Genomic DNA, 26,179 nt, shown 5'->3' with positions numbered 1-26,179 from the left:
AAAGCATTAATGATGAATACCAACTGGAACATATGACCTGATGGCCACTTAATAGGACAAACAAAGTTAATTGGTGTACCTATGGCAGTTATTTACAAAATAAAACAAAGGAAGCACTGGTAAGTGGATCCTATTAAATGTTATGTTGGTGGGCCTAGCTAATGAAGGGGTCAGCACATTATTCTCATTAGCTAGAAACTCCCAGGGGAGAGACACCAAGGGAATGAGGGGAACATCATTATAACACCATCTCCCTTCTGTGTCAATATCAGTACATTCCTGGCACAAGAGTTTCAATAAAGGGAGACAACTCAAACATGATAAAAAGATAAAGATCCCAGGTACATTTCACCAATTAATGGATTATTTGGATTTACTTCTATTAGAAATTACAACTTGAAAAAAAAAAAAAAAAAAAGAAATTACACATGGAAAAAATTAACACTTCAGAGTGATATGGTTGCTCAAATGTAGATTTTTAAAGTTGCACCAGCAGACAAACTCCACAAACATTTCTATTTATTTTACAAAGAATATTTCTTCTAAAAAAAACTTTCAAACATCACTTCCTTGCTCAGAGAAAAACTGCAAACCAGAGGTTGTTAAACCAAATCACATAAAAATACTTGTTACTCAATATTTGACTTTCTAACAAAGAATATATGAGGCCGACTTTATAGAGTATTTATGACTGATGGGTAACACTATCAGACAATATTATCAAAATGAGACTTTGATTGAGAGGAACAGACACACTAAATCATTGGTACTGGTTTTCCCTACACTTTTAATGTTAGCTGTTACACCACGAAACACTTGAGCCGTAAATCTGGGTAAATCTACTGGTTATCTTGCCTTCAGGTCTAAGTTGGTGTTCTGAAGGAATGTTGTTTTGAAATCAATTAATATCAAAAAAAAAGAAAAGTACAAATATTAACATGTATAAATAGAGACCAAACGCATATATTCATTTTTGCAAAATTACCAAAAGAAAAAGTATTCAGATTCATGATTTAACTTTCTCAAGCAGTCCATCACAGCTAGAGAAGAATTCTCAAGTAAAACCAGATGGAGTCTATGATAGAGTCTATAACTAACTCTGAATTGGAAGTTTATCAACCCTCTCAAACTTGTCTTTGATAACAGTGACTAGTTAACACCTCATATACCATGATAAAAACCCAGTAAAACCAGGCAAAATACACATCCCCTTATCATCAGGTAATCCCGACAAATTGGACGGAGAAAAAAACATTCTGGTGTACATCGACCACCACACATACATGATCATGTGGGGATCATGCAAAACCATGCATGACCTATCACGGAAAAACAAGAATTTGTAAAAGCATTTATAGTCATTATGCCATGACATTTCTAGTCCTGCATGACCACAAATAAAGATAAAATCTTGTTCGAAAGTGCATCTTTACATGCGTATTTGCAGAAGAAATGCATGACCTATTGGGGAAAAGCAAGAATTTTTAAAATCATTTATAGTCATTATGACATGACATTTCTAGTCCTGCATGACCAAAGATAAAAGCTTGTTTGAAAATTCAATGAAAACAAACTTGTACTCGTGAATCTTTAAAGAAGAAAATCAAAATGATCTGAAGAAAAGGATGTTTTAGAGAATGGATTATCACGTGAAGAGGACAAAACAAAGATGAGAAAAATGATAAAATGTTAACTTACATCAACATGGGTTCTGGAGTTCTCAACTCTGTGGGCGTCCTTGTACAGTGCGTGGACCTGGAAATGAGATGAAATCAAAGTTAGTCCTTATCCCCACCAGTAACCTTATACATTAAACTAAATCTAGTAATATATTCATGGGTTCACACCAACGATAAAACAACCCAATGCATAAACAGATGGTCTTTCACACAAGTATGGCTAATATATTTTATAATCGACTATGAATTGTCTCCCTTCACTGTGCAAGATCTCTGAAGAGAAACTGTTGGTAAAAAAGCCAATTCTGTATACATTCACAACAAATAATTTTTCAGGTGTATTTAAAATGTATCTGTTAAATATCTTCCATCAATTTTCTAGAGTTGTGGCCATTGATGAATATTTCCTAATGTATCAAAATGAACCATACACTCGAAATCTAAAGATAGGAATCATTATAGAAGTATTATATCATACTCAGAAATTTCATCGAGATCAGTACTTTTCTTCATCCACCTTATGTAAATATTAAAATTCTTCACAAAATGCACGACAAAAACATGAGGAAATTTGAAAAAATAAAACTATGTATAACTCTTGCTGAATCTTCACTCAACAAATACTACGTGAATATTTCTCCTTACATAAATCATTAACCTAAAGATTTAATGATAGATATGTTGTCTTTCAACCACAGCGAAATGTACATATATCATCTAAATATTGGCCAGACACAAGTTAAAGAAGAAGGGGGATGGAAAACAACTAATTTCAAATCTCTGGATTCATTTATGATCAAAGACTTTAAGTATCATTGAGGCACATAGGGGGTAATTATAACACCCTGCAATACATGTTTTATTGCCATATGCTAGCTAGCTGGTTCCTAAATACAAATACCAGTCATACTGCTTTCCTAAAAGAATCCCTCCTTTTGATTTTCACTGCTTCAAGGTATCTTAAAATTTGATTTCACAGTGGGGATTCCTCAAGCTTTTCAAGATATTCACTTCAATGATCTTATATCTTGCATGACTTTCCTAAGAAAATCATTATCTCTAAACAACAGGTCCTCTGTCATTAATTCCGCTATAACTAATTAACTTTAAGGAAGTGTGCTCTAGTAATTATCTCCCTTTGGCGAGAGTTTTACGGAGAGAAATATTATTTACATTATTGTATGTATCATTTGTTTTCAGTTTCTCATAACAAATGTCACAGACAAGGAATCATATCTACAAGCAAAATAAACTAGATGAAAGAAAAACATTACTTTAAGCATAATATTAATGAATTATTTTATCATATGATGAGATCATAGGGTGGTGAAAAGAATGGGTTTACTTAAGCATGTACAGGTGTGACGACAATGCAGACTGTGAAAACCATCAGCTAATGCAAACTTCACTCCCACATAAAAGAGTTCCAAATCAAGATCACAGAGGTAGAGCTCTCATCCACTTTATCAGTGTTCGGAAAATTAAACATATTTTCTCTGGAGTATTTGTTTGATTCCTCCATCTTTCCTTGTTTAATTATCTGCATTAAAAGGAAATACCTAAGACAATACATAACTCTCATTGTAAGTGAAGAAAAAATAATACAGCAAAAATGTTGAATACCTGGTCAATATCCAAAAACCATGACAGAAACTGATATATTTATCTATACAAGATGGGGGACTAGTACGTGTTACCAAAAACCATGACAGAAACTGATATATTTATCTATACAAGATGGGGGACTAGTACGTGTTACCAAAAACCATGACAGAAACTGATATATTTATCTATACAAGATGGGGGACTAGTACGTGTTACCAAAAACCATGACAGAAACTGATATATTTATCTATACAAGATGGGGGACTAGTACGTGTTACCAAAAACCAGAAACTGATATATTTATCTATACAAGATGGGGGACTAGTACGTGTTACCAAAAACCATGACAGAAACTGATATATTTATCTATACAAGATGGGGGACTAGTACGTGTTACCAAAAACCATGACAGAAACTGATATATTTATCTATACAAGATGGGGGACTAGTACGTGTTACCAAAAACCATGACAGAAACTGATATATTTATCTATACAAGATGGGGGACTAGTACGTGTTACCAAAAACCATGACAGAAACTGATATATTTATCTATACAAGATGGGGGACTAGTACGTGTTACCAAAAACCATGACAGAAACTGATATATTTATCTATACAAGATGGGGGACTAGTACGTGTTACCAAAAACCATGACAGAAACTGATATATTTATCTATACAAGATGGGGGACTAGTACGTGTTACCAAAAACCATGACAGAAACTGATATATTTATCTATACAAGATGGGGGACTAGTACGTGTTACCAAAAACCATGACAGAAACTGATATATTTATCTATACAAGATGGGGGACTAGTACGTGTTACCAAAAACCATGACAGAAACTGATATATTTATCTATACAAGATGGGGGACTAGTACGTGTTACCAAAAACCATGACAGAAACTGATATATTTATCTATACAAGATGGGGGACTAGTACGTGTTACCAAAAACCATGACAGAAACTGATATATTTATCTATACAAGATGGGGGACTAGTACGTGTTACCAAAAACCACTGACAGAAACTGATATATTTATCTATACAAGATGGGGGACTAGTACGTGTTACCAAAAACCATGACAGAAACTGATATATTTATCTATACAAGATGGGGGACTAGTACGTGTTACCAAAAACCATGACAGAAACTGATATATTTATCTATACAAGATGGGGGACTAGTACGTGTTACCAAAAACCATGACAGAAACTGATATATTTATCTATACAAGATGGGGGACTAGTACGTGTTACCTGCAAACCTTACATTAACTTAAAGCATTCAATTGTATAGCAAGTATTGAAGCAGAGTGTTAAATAACTTTTTTCACCATTTAATCCTACACTATATTACAAAACACTCAATTCTCACTTGGGCCTCTTTAAACTCTAAAGGCTTTTTGAAATCCATTACAACCAATTTTGAAAGCTCTAGGGGGAAATTTCTCTTCACCATCATACCCAGATAGAGAACAGGATTGACAGATAAGAAAAGAGACAATTCCTTAGCTGTCCTTTATGCCAATGTGATTTACTGGCCGCTGTTGTAGTTGTGCAGTCTATAGATGGCAGAATCCGTCTGTAATTCTCTCTCCTCTAATTCCATTCTTCTAACAGCCTTTTTATTTTGCCTCCTTTGACAACTCAAATGCAGATTTCTAGATTACAACATGCACTTTTATAGGAATGATGCAGGGCCTACACAATCCCTGTGACGAATTACCACAACTACACTGAGTTATAGCAAGTGGAAATTCAGATATGGGAAGGTGATTTTTTTTTCAAAGCATAAAGCCTTTTGTATGCTATATCTTGTGGTTGACCAAAATGTATCTAGTATATTTAAACAAGAGGGCCATGGCCCAGAACAGTCATCTGACAATTGAACCATTATGTATAGAGGATCTAACACAAGTGTCCAAGTGACAAAGACGGACGAAGACGATTGCTATATCACAAAAAATTCTTTTCCATATGAAATCCATAAAAAAATTGACATGAGCTTAAATGTTTTTCATTAAATACTAAGCCTCTGGTGACCACACTTATATGTATGTGAAGAATTTGTAATGATTGTAGATTATCACACAATCAAGATTTGCTGCAAATATTCATGCAAAAAAGATTATTCTACCTCAAATTCTAAAATATGTCTTTATTTTCTCTCTCAAAAGCATCAGAGCAACCTTGACCCTCACCAACACCATTAGGGTAACCTTGACCCTTACCAACACCATTAGAGCAACCTTGACCCTTATCAACACCAGTATGGTAAACTTGACCCTAATTACAATAAGAAGATAACATTGAAACTAAAACAATTCAAAGAATCAATCAAACATTTACGCTTGCAATCATGGTTTTATTCAAAATTTGATTCAGACTATCAATCAGTATTTCTGCCAAAATCAGATCTTCTAGGAAAAGAGGCACAAAGCTAATTAAGATCACCTTTTGCTGAGGGTAAAACACATAGAGTTTCTTTCACAAGGTTTTGGCTACAAGACCAATTGTGAAGACAAAGGTGGACAGTACACTAGGCTTACTGATTTGCTGTGTGCAGCTGTTTCTTGTTTGTGCACATGGTGTTTCCAAGTTGTCTTTCTAACCTACACGATTCCCAAAATTTTCGGTAGAGAAACTCTTCAAACATTGATTAAAGCTAGCAGCCAAATTTCCTCCATGATTTGAAATATTTACATTACCAGGGAAGGCACATGGTCTACAGAAGACTATATTACAAATTACGCAATATATCCTCATCAATTTTTCATAATTAGGTCTTGCAATGACCAGTAAGAAGACATTGGGGCCCCTTCTAAAAGACCTGTATGTCAAAGGTTTGCCTTATCATGGCAAAGTACATGTAGTCGGTTGGAGGTGGTGTAAATCTTCACATGAATTCTTTCAAATTTCACTTCGCAGAAAGTCAAGGCCTTCTGAACCCTTGGTCTGCCATTGGCTCCAACACAATAATTTAACTTTAATATGTACAACTCATCAAAATTTCCATCCAACATTTTTACACACAGATAACCTTTATGTTCAAATTCCATGATTTTGATTCATTTCAACCTTGAAAGCAGGGGGTGAAGGCCTTTGTGTCGATATGAAGTCAGACGTAATCGATACTAGGTGATATGTCTGGTAGTTCCATTGTCAACACACTAGTTCTCATTTTGAGAATTTGATTAATGCTGGATTTGACCTAGAATCTGTATGGCAAGTGTCGTCCTTGAAGCAGAAGATGCTTACTCTTCTGGAACACCTGGTCTTATTCTCCTTGTACTTTTTCAGGGATCTCTGTGTGAATCTATACTTTGTTCATATTTTGCCCTCGTTTTATAAATTTTGAGTTGGAATTGTGGTTTTGTTATTATGTTGGTATTCTTCGTTGTTTTTGAAATATTGCCAATGGCTTACAACCTCAACATTTTAAGTAATACTGAATTTGATATTATAAAACATTCTAATGATATCTAGGATTTACATCTGATAACTAAGAAGCTTTTCATTAATTTGTGAGCTATACATTCGCTTCCACAATATTATGTAATATGTGTTACATTTATTTAAGAACCTTGGTAATTTGTAAAACAGTTATCTCCCTTACTTTATTGAGTAACCTCCCTTTAATACACAGTTTAATCATATCTTACCATTTATCTGCTATGTATTAATGAGCCATTCCTCAAATATTGCACTTGTCTTTTAAGTGCAAGATTTATTTTGGAAAGAAAATAGCTTCAACATAGTGACAAAATGTTTTTAAAGTGGCACTGATATTGTGGCAAGAGAGTATTCGTTTGTTTTCTTATCACTGAAAATAGCCAGTAGACCTGCTGTCTATAGAGACACAGAGCACATGCTGTATGGTCTTAAGTACATTGCACTTACTACAATCTCAACAACCCCAATATTAAGTTATACAAACAACAAAATTATATTTCCCATCCAGAAATTGTTGCATTCAAGTTTTCAAAATTTCAAAGTATTTCGTCTAAACCTCAATCACACCATTGAGTTAAAATAATCCAATTATACTGGTTCACCTTCTCCTTACTTCTTGCCTCAGTTACACACTCAATGTAATGTATTAGTGAATCTTGTTAATCTTCCAATATGTAATGAATCATTCAAAAATGTTGTATCTGATACATTTCAAATGATAAACATTTCTTTTTCTTAGATTTGAATCCTCTCCTTCTATACAAAATCAGTATGAGAAAAATGGTTGAATATAACAAAGGTAACTGTATTGCTTTATTGGTCTGTGTCTACAGAAGACCAAATCAACCTTGTGTGCTGATAACTACTATCTGGAGATACTTTTATTGATTGGCTCACCCTTAAAACTGTCAAAATCCTTCATTCAATCATCTTATTTTATGAGAGCGGTGCTAGGTAGGGATAATACAAAGTTTCCTTTTTTTTTTATCATCTGGAACCTGGGATTAAACTAGCTTGATGGGTCATTTCTATTTTTTTTTCTTTTTAGAGAGTATATTTGGTAAAACAAAACTTTCATATCTTTTCAAACAAAACCAAATATCTATACAACTACTATTCTTTGTCACTGCAGTAGGAGATTATAAATCACAATTATATTTATAAAAAAAATGCTGTTTATATCAAATGAATAGTAAGGACGTTATGTTAAGCAATACAATTCCATTGCCACTTTATGGCCCTGTCCCTCGGCTCCCTGGGAGGTCAGCCCAGGCACCAATTTTGAATCCACAGCATCTAGGGATGCTTCCAGACAATTTAATTAAGTTCTAATCAGTAGTTATGACGAAGTCATTTGAAGGAATTGTTGACATACAGATGCAACAGTGTGGCATAAGCTCACCTAGGTTCTTTCGAGTAGGTGAGACAACAATGCATGTAATAAAACAGACTAGATAGAAAATGTCTGTAAGACATAAATGCCCCCGCTGCCACTTGACACCCTAAAACATCAGCAGATCCTAAGATTAGCTAAGAAAATCATCCGTGTATTTTCAAATATAACTAGTGTTAACTTAGCATTATGATTATTTACTTGTGACTGGACATCTCTTAATTATTGCCAATCAAGGTATTACCTGAAAACCTGCGACCTCACGCTAGGTAAGCAGGCCACGCGAGGTGTCGCTTGCGGTAAAGTTGAAAGGATCGGCAACACGGTCGTGCTGAGTGATGGATAATTTTGCAGGTATCAAATATGTTTGGTAGATAATCATAATTATCGCAAAATGAAGAACGTTAAACGATCAATTAAAATTGAATTAAATAAAACATTATCATCTTACTTATTTATAAATGTGCCATTGTTCAGACCGCCGTTGTTACGTATCAGATTTAAGATGGATGTTTTTGTGTCTCTGCCGTGATTTTCGCCGATATCGGATTGGATAGTTCGAACTCGCGCTTATTTTCTGAAGCATAATTTCGAATAAATCAAACAGGTTCGTCAATACTTAATTAATTTTGTTTGAACTAACCGGAGGTTTACTGTAGTTACATTGCATTGGGACAGGACGGACATGTGTAACACTATATGCCCCCAATTTCATGGCTGGGTCAAAAGTAATATGAACTGGATACTGCATTTGCTGCTTTTTTGGTATCTACCAAATTTATCCTCATCCTCAAGTAATTCTTCAAATGTAAAAGTTTAGTACTTAAGTTTGGGAATGGCTTATTTTTGAACCACTTTTAGCTTACCATTTTAAAATTGATTCTACAAAATGTAAAATTGGAAGGATACATAACTTCAGTGACACTCATGAAACTCTCTCAAATGACATGTAGACTTGTTTCCTTCTGTCATAGCGTTTAAACTGTAACAGGCCTATTCTCTTATGTAATATGGTTATGTCACAGAAACATTGTAAATCTAAGGTTGTGGTCCCATGTTCACTGAAGGAGGAAAATAGCTGTACAAATCTGGAAAAGATTTAAGGACTAAGTAAGAAAAAAATCAAAATATCAACTGCCCCATAAGGTGTAGAATTTCCTAGAAATCAGTTTTCAATTTTGTAAAACCATACACAATATGTTCCTTGTATGCAATTTTTAGGATAATTCGTATCAATTAACAACTCAGAAAGTTTAGCCAACTTGAAAGACAAAATTGTTGGGTGCTGCTGGGACCAGGAGAATAGTGTTAGGGTTATTTGTAAGTCAAAGGACCAATACTGAAATGTCAAGTTTCACCCCAAGCAGACCACATACAGCAACATTACAATACAAACCATGTAAATCAAAAACTTTAAAAGATTTCTTTCAAAAAAAAAACCACCATAAAATCTGAACAGTTTTATTTTGTTACTATTCTTTGAAGTATACCATGCTTTAATAAGATGGCACAGTTGGAATTCATTTAATGGCCATACAATCATTCACTGGTTGTGTTTTAGAAGTTTTTTTGAGAGTTTTGCCAGCTTTTATCACCGTCTAACACTGTATGAGCCTATAAACCCACTACAACTCACAGACCTTGTGTTATTGGTGTAACACAAGGGTTTTGTGTGTGTTAATTGTCTCCCCCACGCAACAACAAGTCAAATATATGGCTAAGAGCAAAGTTGGATAATTTTGGTAATCATATCAGATAGGATATTTTACCATTTCCAGTGCTGTACCAAAGTGAGGTAACATGACGTTAACTTCATGTATCGGCGGGAAAGTCTGGACTTACATAAACCAAAAAACTTAAAAGTATAACAATTTTACAATGCAATCCAATACTACAAAGAAATAAGAGCACCCAACTGATGAAATGAAAAATTACTTTTCTTAATCCCCTCTTATGATTATGAACCTATTCAGATAGCAAAAAGAAAATGTCAAGAGAAATCTTTTTTTTTCGTAAATCCAATCTCAGTTCAATATTGCAGGAGAACGTCAAATGTTCGTCAGAGTAATACAATTCAGCCGAAGGCCATTACATTACATTATCATAATTAACTCAATATATCATGTAGCATTTTTTTTCTCGTCAATGAAACATCAGACTTGTAATAGAATTAGCTCCCCCTGGCTGGCGTATCATTATCCAATTGTCTTCCACATAAACGAACCAAACTAGATGACACGTTATAAAACGGTCCGCAACATTTTATGTAAACCCGCGACATTCGGTAAATGTTAAGACCTGATCTTTAAGTTAATAGCAGAACACTTTATGTTGCTCCATAGACAATACAGAGAAGGACAGGGCCAGAGGATAATTTTTTCGTTGTCACATGACGGGTAAATGAAACAAGACAAGCTCACCTCCGGGATGGTTAAAACTTCATTATTTCCTTTAAGTCTGTAATTGTATCAGCCATGCCATTGCAAAGTTTTCTGAGCTCAAGAGAGAAGTGAAACATATTTATGATCTTTGATCTAATTTTGGCCTGATGCTGTCACAAAACAGAGAACTGGTGTGAGCAACCAGCACAGAGGTTCACTAAAAATTCTAAAATTATTGATAATCAATCCATCATTTGAGGTCATCAAGTGTCAAAAAACATTAAGGAATGAAAATAAATAACCTACCTTTATAGAAATTTCTTGATATCAAACAGCTGATCCACTCAAGTGATTTGTGAGAAATGTTCAAAATCCAAAATCAAAAACCTTTATTGGTTAAATTATTAACGAAGTTGATAAATAAATGCAGACACCAAGTCTTAGAACAATTATAGCAACATGTACAGATGTCAACAAACCATAAATAGAGTCCTTTATCACTTGAACGTTTATTTACCTCCACAGCTTAAAGAGTTCCAAAAGGGAGATAAATAGTCCTTTGGTGATGTTTGAGTTAACCAAGTACAAGGTGTTTTCGCTGAGATGTGGTACAGGAGTCCTATGAATGGTAGCCAGTAACTGAAGGTATTCTGAGCAACAACAATGTGGATCCAATTTAGTCTTGTGTCAAGTGATGGAGACTTTTGGAGCAATTCAACACACAAGGCATGGTGCTTAATGGTTAATCAAAATGGCTGGCAGACATGTGTAATGGGGAGGACACACACATACACACTGGAACATATGTGTCGGGTATGCTGAACGGAGGAGTTCTCCGCTCTGTACACATACCAGCATTTCCACTTTATAGACAACATGTGGACCCAACCATCAACTGTACCCCAGCCCTGAGAACTGAGGAACCCCATCAGAACTGCTGGCGATGGTACTGCACAGCTGATGAGAAAATTTCAGAATTACTACAGAAAATTACAGCACTTTTAAATACCAACCAGTGTACTGCAAGCTTGGAAAATATCAATCCTACCAAACACTTGTCAATCAACAATGAAAATTCAACTTAAACAGTACATCACTTTCATACCGCTTCCAAACAACTTCACCAAATTGCAAAGTATTCCGAATTTTATAACAACTTGACCTTTCTTTACTTTTGTGATGTACCTTATCCTACTTTACATTGCTACTAACAATTACAGTGATGTATCAACCCCTACATATTTTAACCATGCAAAATTCTTCCAGGAGGATGTAATTACATTTGAGCCAGAAGTTAAATTTACCAAACTAAAAAGTTCTGTGTTACCACAAAAATACAAGGGAGCACCATTTTTTTTTTTTTTTTTTTCAGATCAAGTCTCAACTCACCTTATATAATCCCCACATTCAACAGAAAATCTGATTTCTGATTTGTTTTCAACAATTTTCAAAATGGTAGATTTGCATAGGTTTCAGATTGTTAATTTTCAACTGTTAAAAATCTATACCTATATAATTATAAATATGAATTTTTTGTTTTGTTTTGTTTTCGAGGATACGAATTAAGAAAAAGGAACTGCACCTTCCTAAAATGCTTGTGCCAGTTCAAAGTAATTAGTAAGAATATTCTTGCATGCAATTGCTTTACAATTCCACCTCCAAGTACAGTTTGACAATTTTGTACCTACATGATGTGGTAGTATGGTATATACTGAAAAAATACAATTTATCTATCGCCAAAATCTAAAAGTTTTCTGTTAGACCTTTGAAGACAATGATAATTCAGCAGCAAAAGCAAGAGCATTAGAGATTTAGATCAAAATTTGGAGACTACATCAACAACTCCGGTATACAGTACTACAGTGCTGGCCAAGGTTTTCTTGACCTTTGCTCTAACACCTGAACATGATTTGCAGGTCTTTAATACAGACAAACAGCTACCGAGTCTGTCAAAACAAGAAATCAGGCAGGAAGTTTGTGTTTATTGTAGTAAGACCGTTTTACTGTTGCCCATTCTGGCTCAAAGCTCCTTAACAGCAGGTCATGGGGTAGGTCTGTCGGAAACCTTTACAATGTACAACTTTTCAAACATTTTTATGTCTCCTGGACTTTTCCTTACAATCTGAAACTTACACATACAATTTAAAATGGAACAAGCATATGTGGTTATTGCTAAAACAATAAAGGTCCCCAACTGGCCCCTGCTAAGAAACAGTGACCTTGCTAGAGTGCTGACAATCTTTGACGACATTATGTACGTACAAATGTACAAGAAGGGCAGAGAGGAAACCCATTAAGCCCTCCCCCCCCTGGTTTCACTGGTAGGGGACTAAAATGTTGAAACAACAGCTGGTATGTTTTTTGCAATCAAAATTGTATCATACGTAAGATTTTTTTTCAGAAACCAACAGTCAGTGAGAAAATCAAGTCCATGTCGAGTAAAATCAAGTAAGACAAAACAACTTGCGATAAAAATCAAGTTTTCTTTTATGTATATACAATAGAATCAACACATCGTGAGCTTTTTGTTTTGATTTAGAAATGCTTGACAATGATAAACACTTTATAAAAAATCATAGACTTCATATTGCTGGCAAGTGTTCTAACAGAAACCTGCTGTTGGAGAATACAATAAAACACATCACATCTGTCTATATAATCTGCTATACATATAAACTAGTTTACACTCCATTTTTACAAAATTTCAGTTTTTGCGCAGGTCATTATTTCTATTTATAGAAAAAATTAATATCTTACCGATATCGGGGTGTTGTAAATAAGATTTGTAAGATGTCTAACGAACTAACCGGAAAGCAAACAAACTTATTTACTTTAATATTTGACTTTCAGGGATGTTGAACTTTGCAGACTTGCAAGTGCAAAAAAGTTGTCAATTGTAATGACCAAAAGAAACCTTCATTTGACTTTCTGGAAAGCATCACTTCCAAAGCTTGCTAGTGCGAAGTAGTTGTCAATGAAAACAAACTATACCCAGGTAATAAAATGTGAAGTACATTTCTTTCCACCATGTTTGATGTCTCCAAGGCCCCTTAGTACACAACGGCACTGGCTTAGTTCGGAGTACTTAGTATACCTAAATTTACAAATGCTCATTTTAACTGAATTTTTGCCTTCACAGTAATCATAGCAAGACTACTCGAGCTTTATCACACAATCTAACATTACAGACATGGGATTACTACAATGTGTTGTTCCTCGTACATCAGTCGTCAAATACTTTGTTTTCTGTGGAAAACCAAGGAAAACATCAGTAACCATGGTAACCATCTAACATAACATTAAATAATCCTGTAAAATTCACGGCAGTGTTTACTTTACTCATTACCTGAATCCTAGAGAATTACTTCAGTAATTGGTCTAGCATATAATACATTTGAAGCAGTGTTTGATTTCAATGCAAGTAAAATATATTTCTTAACATTCGAGGATGTAATTCAATGATGGTTTACTGTGGTAATGCATTGTAATTTTTAAGAATTTTGCTTCAATAAATATGTCAAGCTTTGATGACTTTTTATAACCATTTCAAAAGGTTAATCTCTGCAATTGTAAACAATTGTACTGCATTTAATCTTCATGTATCTCTAAAAATGTATTACCAATTCTTGTTTTCTTTATATTTCAAAGAATTAAAAATGGCATATATTCTAAAAAAAAAAATTCATACAGCGAAGCAGAGCAAACAAGAAAAGAGAAAAAAAAGTGAACAATTTTTCAACAAGTCATGTCAGGGGATACAAATCCCCTTGCTCTTCAACATTGACCAATACGCAACAAAATATGGTGATTAAAGAAATGTCTAATCACAATGTTGCTCAGGAAAACACAACTTAGTATCACCACAAGAGATAATAGTAGAGTTTGAAGAAACAGACCTATAGTATTATAGGAAACACTGGATGGATAGCTTTAATGAATTATATCCAGTTTTGGAAACAGTATGATCCTATTCAAGCAATTAAAGAACAAAGCTAAGAATAATGGCTTAACCTTCTCATTTTACATCAGAATTACAAACTAGACGATGATATATCAAAAGTCATATGATGATCCTTAAAAGATGTAGATACTGACCTTTGAACATCAAGCCTTTTTTTCTTTTATTAAAAAAGATAATATTGCTATTTAGAAGGAATGGACTTTGATAAGGTTATATATAGTTATTTCAATGTATATCATATTGTAGGCCCAGATATGGATAAAAGCAAGAGAGGTTTTAACTGTGGGTGGAAACCAGATTACACAGAGAAAACCCAGGTAATGATCAAGGCATGAGACCACCACACCTTGTCCAATCAGGACGTCACAGACATGTGACCACCACACCTTGTCCAATCAGGACATCACAGAAAGGTGACCACCACACCTTGTCCAATCAGGATTTCACAGACAGGTGACAACCACACCTTGTCCAATCAGGACATCACAGACAGGTGACCACCACACCTTGTCCAATCAGGACATCACAGACAGATGACCACCACACCTTGTCCAATCAGGACATCACAGACATGTGACCACCACACCTTGTCCAATCAGGACATCAGACATGAGACCACCACACCTTGTCCAATCAGGACATCACAGACAGGTGACCACCACACCTTGTCCAATCAGGACATCACAGACAGGTGACCACCACACCTTGTCCAATCAGGACATCAGACATGAGACCACCACACCTTGTCCAATCAGGACATCACAGACAGGTGACCACCACACCTTGTCCAATCAGGACATCACAGACAGATGACCACCACACCTTGTCCAATCAGGACATCACAGACAGGTGACCATCACACCTTGTCCAATCAGGACATCAGAGACAGGTGACCATCACACCTTGTCCAATCAGGACATCACATACAGAAAAAGGCTTAAACAAACCTGATTAAATCTATTATATTTTGAATGAAATTCATTATCAGCATTATTGAACAATTTTAGAGTCAGCTTTGATTTAAGATAAAGGGTATGGCTGCATCATCAGAAATATTCATTCAAGAAAATTCTAATGGAACTTTGCAATATTATCATAATACAATGAGCCAATTTTTCTACCAAGATCTACACACTATAAATATGTATGCATACAGTTACTGGCAGTAAGCCTGCAATGATCTGGCATTACGCTACAAAATGGAAGACTAGAAAATTTATCGTCATGTATCCTTTGGGAAAGGTTAAACTCACTCACATTTGAAAACCTTTTCTCATTTTATTGTATACAAAAGTCTTCCTTTCCTTCTTGGAATAATAGGCAAGGCAATTTAAAAGATATAGTAAGTACTGAGATGTGTAAAACAAATACGGTAGAGACAAGGATGGGCAAGGGTAAAGTCCTCACCTCTCACTGTGTCACAATTAATGCATTGGCTTGGCAAGAATTTTCCCGCTGGTTCTGGAGTACCAGTGCTGGTACGAGAGAGGGTTTCAGCGGCTGATTTCAGTACTTGTGCCCTGGGTGGACATATAGAACTCAATATACCAATGTGTACCCTAGGCACAACGCACAGCATGCAACTGCACGTGATCTACATAAACTTGACATCAGCAGGACTCCCGTATCAGACAAGGTCGATTTCAAACTCTCAGATCTAAATTCAGATTTTCAATAAAAACATAATTTAAAACTATTTTGTTGCATTACACCAGCAGATATTAATCATTCTACTGCTGATCTCGATTTGCAGCATGTTGAACGTCGGGGAATACTAGCCATCTAAACACAATTTAATGCTATTAAATTATCAATGAGGTTTTTTTTTAAAGTCTTTGGAAAGAGACCATGAAGTTATCTAGAAAATTTAGATTTTTTTTTTACAAATTTTCTAGTGATAACCTGATGTTTTTGCCTGGCATCAGAACATAAATCATAGCTATGCGACTACTATTCAGATTCTTGTGAAATCTCTAGTCATTACATCGCGGTATGCTCTCATCCTGTTTTCTGAACCATGTGCAGCTCAGTGAGGGATTTCCTACAAGTCTTGTACACACTCCACAATGGCAGACGTCCCATAGATTCGGTACAGTTATGTGCAGTGAACTTTTCTACACAAAGTGTAGCCAATCAGATATTAGTAGTATCTAAGTACACAGTTACCAAAATTTTACTTCTAATTCCCTCCAAAAATCAGTGAGGTAAGTGTAACAGATATGTTTATCTGTGCAAATTTTAAAAATAAAATTGCCACATTTGTTAAACTCAATTGGTGGGTGATCATTAAATGCCATGTTGGAACAACACCGGTTTCAGCATAATAGTTTACTTAAATTGACTGATCGAAGTGTATCTTTGTCATATTTCTGTTCTATCCATTTATACTTAATTTTAGCGGGGTAAATTTTAGGCATATCACTTAAAACAAGTTTTCAAGGTTTCAAGAATCACAAAGCCAAAGAAGACGTTTCACTCGTCACGAATCCCCCAAAATTTCGGACAATTATTTTCACTTTGAGTATTCTTTTAAGAAATGACCCATTTCAATAATTACCATAAATTTACGCAGAAAATCAAATGGCAAATTAATGTCATCTAGCAACATAGGTCTTACTGGGCAACTATATCATGTTTATGTAACCAGGTCGTCGACTGGTGATATCAGACAATCACCGCTGAGCATCGACCAATCATGTACGACTTTAGATGTGTTGGACGGCTAGTGGGTATTAGCCGATAACCACAATTTACTGGTCGGCCACCTGATACATTGGACATGGGTCTAATGAAAACAGATGAACCATGCTGGATTAGGAAAAGGAAAATTTGGTACGTCTGCTATCTGTCTTCTCTAGACTGGCCTGGTGACAATTTGGAAGCCTGCTTTTAGATTCAGTAACTGCGACATCCCCACCGTTAGACTGGTGTGTTACGAAGCCAGTATTGTCAGTGTGACAGTGGTTATAAATCCAAGTGGAGAAAGACCTTGTGAGTGAGCGAGCCGCAGGTTTTACTACACATTTAAGTCTTGTCTACATGAGATTCCACGGGTGGTCCCAGGAGACAAGCGACGCTGACCTGCTGTTTCACAAGGACAAGTTGTTTTTGATATTCAGTCTATGTTTTACACCATATTTTGTGTAAAACAACCTAAAACTATTTTTCTCTTTTTCCGATGCTATAGATCTGCTTTATGATCATTGACCTCTTTCCGTTCCTATGGACACAAAATTATGTCATATACATAATTAAAAAAAATGTATATACTTGTAGTTCTATATTTTTCTTCAAACATGATTTTAGACAAGTAATAGGATACCCTTATCTAACACCACATATTGTGAATCAAAGAGCGGGGCTGCGGTGGTGGAGTGGTTAAGGTGTCTGGACACTTTATCACTAGCCCTTCACCTCTGGGTCGCGAGTTCGAAACCCACTTCGGGCAGTTGCCTGGTAATAACCATAAGGTCGGTGGTTTTTCTTGGTTACTCCGGCTTTCCTTCACCTCCAAAACCCACAATGTCCTTATATAACTCTAGCTGTTCATAGGACATTAAACAAAATAAACAAAACCTTCAGAGAGGGAAATGAAGCCATTGATAACCTTGATGGCCATATTTTACAGGACCTGGTCAGGAATCACACCCTTGATACATGTACACAATGCATTTCGGCATCACAGTGTACATAGGATTCCGAAAACAGTACATACGGTTAAACTTAACAAGGCAGAACTATTCGAATATATTTGGCACATTTTCCTCTTCCTAATGCTTCGATATAGATTCCAATCAGACTTGTTAGGATTTTAATTCGGAAGTTTCAAAATAAATCTTAATTGAACCTGTTAGCATTTTCGACAATCTATTGTAAGCATTAAGCACTTAAGTTTTTTGTATTATACAAGTTACATTACATCGTTTATTCTCCGACATCTATGTAAACATGTTTTGTAGGAAAGGTTAAAATGGAACTGTGCTTCTTACTCCATTATGGAGTAAGTGCTTTTTCATTAAAAAAAAAGTGCATGTTTTTTACCTTAGCATTAGAGAAAATGTGTCTTTCACTGCAGAGAAAGGTCTCGCGAACACATCCATTTTTCTGCTTGCGTTCTAATGACAGATCTTAGTCAGTAAAAGGTTTATTGTCATTTCAGCAGTATTGGGAGTATACCAGAACTTTGACTATATCAAGGGTGTTTTATTTCGATTCGCTCTATTAAGAAATTATTTACGTTTCCACAGGGTACTTTAAGTCAGTTTTTCACCCAAAAGAAAATGATGAATGAAGAGTACAAGACAACTCATCTAAGACCAACTGGTCCTTTAATGGCTCAAAAGGTCAGTCTACTACAGGGACATAATACCAAAAAATTACACAAGCTTTCCAAATAGGATAGGTAGTCGGTAGTTACCTCCCTTTATTTTGGTAAAAATAGCTTAGCGTTTTATAGATCATTAATATCAATATTCAGTAGTTCAGTGGTATTTTAGTTCCCAGAAAATGTTAACATCTCTCTCTAACTTTACAATTTCGTTGTCCAGACCATTAGGTAAATGTAAGAAAGATCTTTTAACAAAATTGTGAATTTAACTAACTTTTCAAGAAGCATGCCTGCTTTTAAGCCCAGCTAATAAAGCAGTATTTTTTTTTTATCTATTTATTATTTCCATGATTTGTTTGCTGTCTTTTATATATATCTCTTCCTTATATAATAACTACATTTGTATTAGAATAAACCAATACTGATAAAATATTAAAAAAAAAAAATAAAATTATTAACATGTTTGTGCAACATGAATGCTTTTGTTCTCCACCTCATTTCCACCCACACAAATGACCTAAAAAAAAATTCTAAAAATCTTAAACCCATATTGCAAGTGGATAGACAGACCGACAGAAGTACCAACGGACGGATGGAATCAGGGTGAAACAGTATGTCATACAGGGCTTAAAAACCTATGGCCTTTAATCTGTTAATTGCAATATCTAAGAAAATGACAGTCATACCTAAATCCATATTTCAATGATTGTTGTATCAACTTCACTCCAATTGGAGGCAATAGTTCATGTGTGACATGAAGGACTTTCATATGACAACATCAATGTATAAGGTCCACGATAACCCTGTCATATGCTTCATAAATCAGTTATGCAGTCAAATTTGTCAGGTTACACACGCCTCCACAAAACAAATCATTTATCAATATTTTGCTGTGTTCGCAATATTATGAAGCTAACAAAAATTTGAACATATCATGGTTGTTTTTGCATCCTTAATGGTCACTTCCGTATAAATCACGAACATAAAAAGCCATCATGAAACCCAATAATTGAGGAGTCGAGGATATAAACACTTTGTAACCGCAGATTTCGTGTTGCTTAACTCCAATCTGATCGTTGGCCTCTGATTGGATCAGATGGTTGGCCTAACAGCTATTAATGATTTCCTATCATATGACCTATGATGGACATACGGAAAAGCAAGTTGATTGAATCTTAAACACATGATACATTATCCAAATTACCCTATATATGACACTGGGTTCTACCCTGACTTTATCAATCTCTAGATTTCATCATCTTGAATTTGAACACTAGTTCTGCAAAAAGCGTAATTGCAACAGAAGTCCCTATGCTGGTCCTAGATAATTTTTTATAACAACACAAAGCATGAGACTTAAATGTCTACAAAAATAATTATTTAAGTTTACAATGATTTTGTTTATTTCATGGACATTTTTTCTATTGCTAGGTCTGAATCTCAAAAGTATATGTAACTGACACTAAAATATTTTCCCTCCAGTTTGTGCTATTTCCTTATGATCTCTTGAAATACCATTGTCTACTATGGTTTTTCTTTTAGTAATGAATTTGTGACAGTGCTAGACAAAGAATGTTGTGAAAGCTACATGTAGGTTATATACGAAGCAATCATCATTTGACATCAGTGGCGACTAATTAGTATCGGTGGTATGGTTTGGTGGTATAATACAGATTATGAAATATTGTACAACCAATTGAGACTTATTGATTTTATGTGACAATGCACTTACAGAATTTCAAATTCTGGTTTGCTAGATTAAAAATAACTGCAATTGCTCTGGTGATTCCCTTTCACATGTTGTCAATTTTGTAATTAGAACATCCAAATCAGTGGTATATTTGTAACATCCCATTGAAAGGTCTTAAAGGACTTTGATTGTAAGCATTTACAACAAGAGTACTGCAGGTCGAGTAATAAGGCCTTCCGATGCCAAAATAACAAGGAGTCTTCTATCAAAATATTAAGAATCTATGGTATCATAATTCATGATTACAGAAGATTTCAGGATAAGCTTGATATGCTGAAATAAGCAAAGGGCAATAAATCTTTCAAAAATTGTCAAATCAAATTGTCACAGGAATATAATGACATGCATAAAGCCTTCGAAGGTTCAAAGAAATAAGTTAAAATATATACATAGGCAACATATTAATTACATTATATTATATTAATTAATTACAAAGGGCAATAACTCTATAAAAATGTTGAATCAAAATGCTGCTACATATCATGACAATAAAAGGAGATCTGTTGAAAACAGAAAGAGGGAATTTCAGGACAAACAAAATTTGAATGGCCAGAAAAAAAAGTTCTTTTTCATCAAATTTTGTGGAACATATCGAAATTTAATATGAATACAAAAAAAAAACAAAAACAAAAAATAAGAAAAAAATAAGAAAAAAATAAGATAAGAGTAATATGAAGAAAACAGTGAATTAGTGAATAAATGTATGATCCATTTCCGGAGCTAGCAACCACAATGCTGACAAGTTGTTCTGGAGGATGCATTTCAGCTCCTACTGCATATTCCTTGAATACCAATGACCTTGCTTAGTTTGTCTCTGAACTCTTAACATCAGAAAACCCTGGAGCCTGCATAGCAATATCACTGTTATCATGAGTGCAAAAGTAGATTTCTCAATTGAAACAATGACACTTGTCAAAATGATGTTGGTTTGTGTCTCCTTTAGATTTTGTTGAGAAATGTTAAGAAACAAATCATTGTATAACTTGCAAGTAATCAAGCTGAATCACACAACCCCCTCCCCCTCTACAAAAAATAAATATATAAAAGGTATCAGAAATTAACAAAAGGCAATATAGTGAGAGCAAACACAGGATTTCTAGAATAATGCACTTCACCATTCCAACAGATATTCATATTCTCCTATACAAAATTTAGAGATCAATGATGAGTAAACTTGATAAGCCTCTGACAATGTTGTAATTCTGGAACAAACGGCTGTAACTCTGAACAAGAGGCTTAAGGGCCTTAACGGTCATCTGACTCTAAATTAAAGACCCTTATACTATTGTAGTATATATTCTCTGTAGCAGGTATAGTGGCACTGTGGGCCATGGTGGCCATCTTGGATTTCTGACCGACCTGAAAAATAACAACACTTGGTCAGGACCATCTCAGGATCATTTCTGGCAAGTTAGAGCTGAATCCCACTGGTGGAATTTGAGGAGAAGTTTGAGATAGGTGTTGTTCAGGACAACCATGATTGCGCAATCATGTTACAAAATGGCCGCCGTGGCTGCCATGTCAAAGTTTTTACGAAGCCGAAAAATAACAACACTTTGTTGGCTCTCCTTCCTTAAGATCCTCACCAAATTCCAGCTCAATGGCACTTGTGGAACTCGAGAAGAAGTTTCAAATGTGTTTTCAAAATGGCGGCTGTGGCGGCCATCTTGGATTTCAGACTGACCCGAAAAATAACAACACTTGGTCAGGACCATCCCAGTATCATTTCAGGCAAGTTTCAGCTCAATCCCACTGGTGGAACTTGAGAAGAAGTTTGAAATGTGAAAAGTTTACGCACGGCTGACGGCGGGCGGTGCACGACATATGAAATCAGGCTGGAAGCTAGCTTTATAAAGATTGCTGATGTCACAAACCTCACCAACATCCCTGGGGATGTATCAGGTCAAAGGTCAGGTCTATGTTCTATCTGGAATAGTATTATCTAATATTTTGATATCACAAGCAAATAATGTTATCTATGTTACGGTTAGTATCTTAACTATCAAATTAATTCCTAATATTATCAAAATTTGAATTCCCATGGCTAACACTTTGCAGTGTAATTACACTGACTCTATCCGCAAGGACACATCTTGTAGAGAGGTTTGGTCTCATATTCGATAATTGGTTGTATTACCGACATAATGTTACCCTCTAGATAGTAACGGGTCCTATAATTTAGTGTGTTTTGTCTGCTAACATTCTGACCCGACTTGTACCTGCCATATATTTGTCTGATGGCTTCTGAATATTATAGTGAATTCATGGGATCGAAAAAATCCACATAAGGAAAGATTTTATCTTGAGAATTTTCCTCAGAATGAAAAATATTTGATTAATTAAGAGATTTACATAGAATCAACATACATAAAATTTTAGACAGTTTTCAGAAACATTGGATATCTTTAACTTGTCAGTAACATTACTGAAAGCTGACCTGATAATGATGATTTTAGGAATCCTGAATTAGATCTAAAATCTGCCTGGTAGAAAATTGATCCATTAGAAAAAGATCCACATACACCATCAAAACAAATTGTGCCATGAATACACCAATATACCAAATTAACAAAATATGACATTACCTTAATCTCAAACAATTCAAAGGCACCAAACTTCAACCAATCAGAAGCCACTAATTTCGATCAATCGAAAGACTTTAACTTTAACCAATCAGCAGGCACTAATCTTGACCAATCAGAAGCCACTCCATTAGCTATTTTGTTCAATCAGAAGACAGGAGTTTGTAGTGTCACCTACATACCACATTAGATTGAAATGTAAGATAAAAGTCATTTTCTGTTTGAAACCTTTCCACAACTCAGCCCCTGCAAGATGATATTCATGAGTTCATGAATGTTCATGAATCATTCATGAACTTTCAAGAATACTGTAAGTTTTTGATTCATGAAAAAATGTTCATGAATATTCATCAAATACCTCTCATGAACTCTTCATGAACTTTTATGAATAATTTTACAAATTCATTAAGATTCATGATAGTTCATCATATGTGATTATGAACTATTCATGAACTTTCATGCATAGATGATATTCATTAAAATTCATCAAAATGAATGAAATAGTAAGAACAGTTGATAATGAATTTTGAAGAACTTTAATGAATGAGAATATTATGTGATTATGAACTATTCATGAATTTTCATGCATTGATGATATTCATGAAAATTCATCAAAATGAATAAAATAGTAATGAATTTTGAAGAACTTTAATGAATGAGAATTTGACCTTAAAATTGAACATTTTCTTGAATAAAAAAATACCTTACATTTTAAATTGAATAACAAACTTAATATCTAAAAAGTTTTAAATTTAATTCCATGTCTATATTACAATTTTGATGTTGGCTTAAAGAAGAATAAGGAAACAATAAGAAAACTTCAAATTTCCCGCCAAATTTTCCCGCCAAATTTTTCCCGCCCAAAAACTTCTAGCAGGAGAGTTCCAATACATGGCAGCCATGAGGCTCTTCTCACAGAGATGAATAACATGTTATTTTACAAATGAAGGCAAGTATTTATCTTTCATACCTGTTTCATGATCAATACAACACTACCAGGAAATGAAATATTCAACTCTGGAAATATGTCAACCTGTTTATAGGTAAGAATTAACTTTAAATCAATCACCATGCATGTGACCTAAATTTACATAGTGCACATAATATTCAAATAGCTTTGGCATTTCTTAAATTGCATTGCCCATTTAACTAAATTGTTCAAACACACATCATATGTGCAATGAGAATTAATGCAATAATGAAAATAAATCACTCTTATCTGAAGAATATTAAAAGGATTTTCCATCCAAATGATTGTGTAAATATACTCATTTCAAGCAGTTATGAATTTTGAAACAAGTGATGGATCCATTTGAATGCAATTTTTAATGGAAGGACTACAAGGATATTGTCAAACATGCATAGTGATACAGTTCATGACAAACTTTGATGAAATTAAGTGGTAAAATGCATGCAAATTCATTTTCTAAATAAGTTCATAACTCATGAATTAATCATGAATTATCATGAATAGAATAGTTCATGAATATTCATGAAACATGATGATTTTATGAATGAAAATCTTGATTTCAGGATTAATGAATGTTCATGAAATATTTCATGCATGAACATTCATCATAGTTTTAAGTTCATGAATATTCATGAAGGGTTCATGAATGTTCATGAATATTTCATTCATGAGTATTCATCATAGTTTTAAGTTCATGAATATTCATGAAGGGTTCATGAATGTTCATGAATATTTCATTCATGAGTATTCATCATAGTTTTAAGTTCATGAATATTCATGAAGGGTTCATGAATGTTCATGAATATTTCATTCATGAGTATTCATCATAGTTTTAAGTTCATGAATATTCATGAAGGGTTCATGAATGTTCATGAATATTTCATTCATGAGTATTCATCATATTTTTAAGTTCATGAATATTCATGAAGGATTCATGAATTATCATGTATGGAAATGTTCATGAACATTCATGAACTATGATGATTTCATGAATCCAAAACTTTTTGATATAATTCATGAATGTTCATGAACATAATTTCAAAAAAATATTCATGAAGTTTTAAGTTCATGAATTTCATGAAAATGTTCATGAACAAATCAAGAATATTCATGAACTAAGTTCATGAATAATTCATGAACTATTCATGAATGTTCATGAATTATTCATAATCGTTTCGCAGGGGCTGGTATCTGTGCAGTAGCAGGTGCATCACTGACATAGAGACAACAGGTCCTCAATATTGCCTGATGTATTGTATATTAAAGCATCTAAAACTCAGTTGACCTGTAGTGCTTTGTACTAATGCAGCTAAGAAATACTATGAGTGGAAAAGAAATAAAAGAAACACTTTTAAAGTCTCAAACAATTAAAAATGATTTTATTCAGATTCCTTAACCTGAAACTCTAAAATATATCTTTGTGTATTTGTCTGAAAGGTTAAAATTCTCATTTCTTGAATAACATTTGTGTGAGATCTAGCAAGCGAGTCATAATCATGATCGTTTCTAAAATAAACGATGACATACAATTGGGTTTACCTTGTTATTGCTCACTGCTATACCTTTAATACGTTTTGGATGGCAGATGTTTTATGATGTTGAAGACAATTCAGCATTTTAAGGAGAATGCCATGACCTCAGAGCTCAGTGGAATTACAACAGCAGTTTGCAGATGAACCAATAGAAAGATGATTTTATGTCTTCCAAGATATTCAGCATTTTTACAGCTGTACAATAAAGATGGGACTTGAACACTTCAGTGACAGAAACCAATATTTTTGTGAAATTTAGGTCACGTTTTACTTGGGGAGTCTGGAAAAATAAGGTTAGAGTTGTTTTCTGACAACTAGCACCTGTTATGTTCCCAGCAGTCTACAGATTACACCTCTATGGTTAGCAACACTTGGAGACATTGAATTCCTGTGGTAATTATTTTCTGCAGTTTTTCTCAGAGCCTAACAATAGCATTTCCCAACACAATACAAAATTCAGACCAGTTCTATGGTTGCTATATTCAAGGGAGAATATCAAAAGTGTTATCATAACAATGATAGACCAAGCAGGAAGTG

At 34.5% G+C, this 26,179-nt stretch overlaps 1 protein-coding gene across 5 annotated transcripts in view; it reads right to left on the bottom strand.

Annotated features, from left to right (window-relative positions):
• Positions 1-26,179, bottom strand: part of LOC117321771 (poly(rC)-binding protein 3-like) — a 228,122-nt gene that overhangs the window by 82,751 nt on the left and 119,192 nt on the right. For 3 of the 5 annotated variants that reach the window (XM_033876310.1, XM_033876298.1, XM_033876319.1), the window contains exon 5: positions 1,699-1,755. The gene's annotated coding sequence lies outside the window, so the exon portion shown is untranslated. Of the gene's footprint in view, positions 1-1,698; positions 1,756-10,826; positions 11,354-26,179 lie in introns of those variants that run through there. The other 2 variants (XM_033876303.1, XM_033876305.1) reach the window with 2 other exon arrangements.

Source organism: Pecten maximus, chromosome 2, assembly GCF_902652985.1.
Source record: "Pecten maximus chromosome 2, xPecMax1.1, whole genome shotgun sequence".
In the NCBI taxonomy this organism is placed as follows: domain Eukaryota; kingdom Metazoa; phylum Mollusca; class Bivalvia; order Pectinida; family Pectinidae; genus Pecten; species Pecten maximus.
Note: the sequence above shows the minus strand (reverse complement) of the source record. Positions and strands in the feature narration are given on the sequence as shown.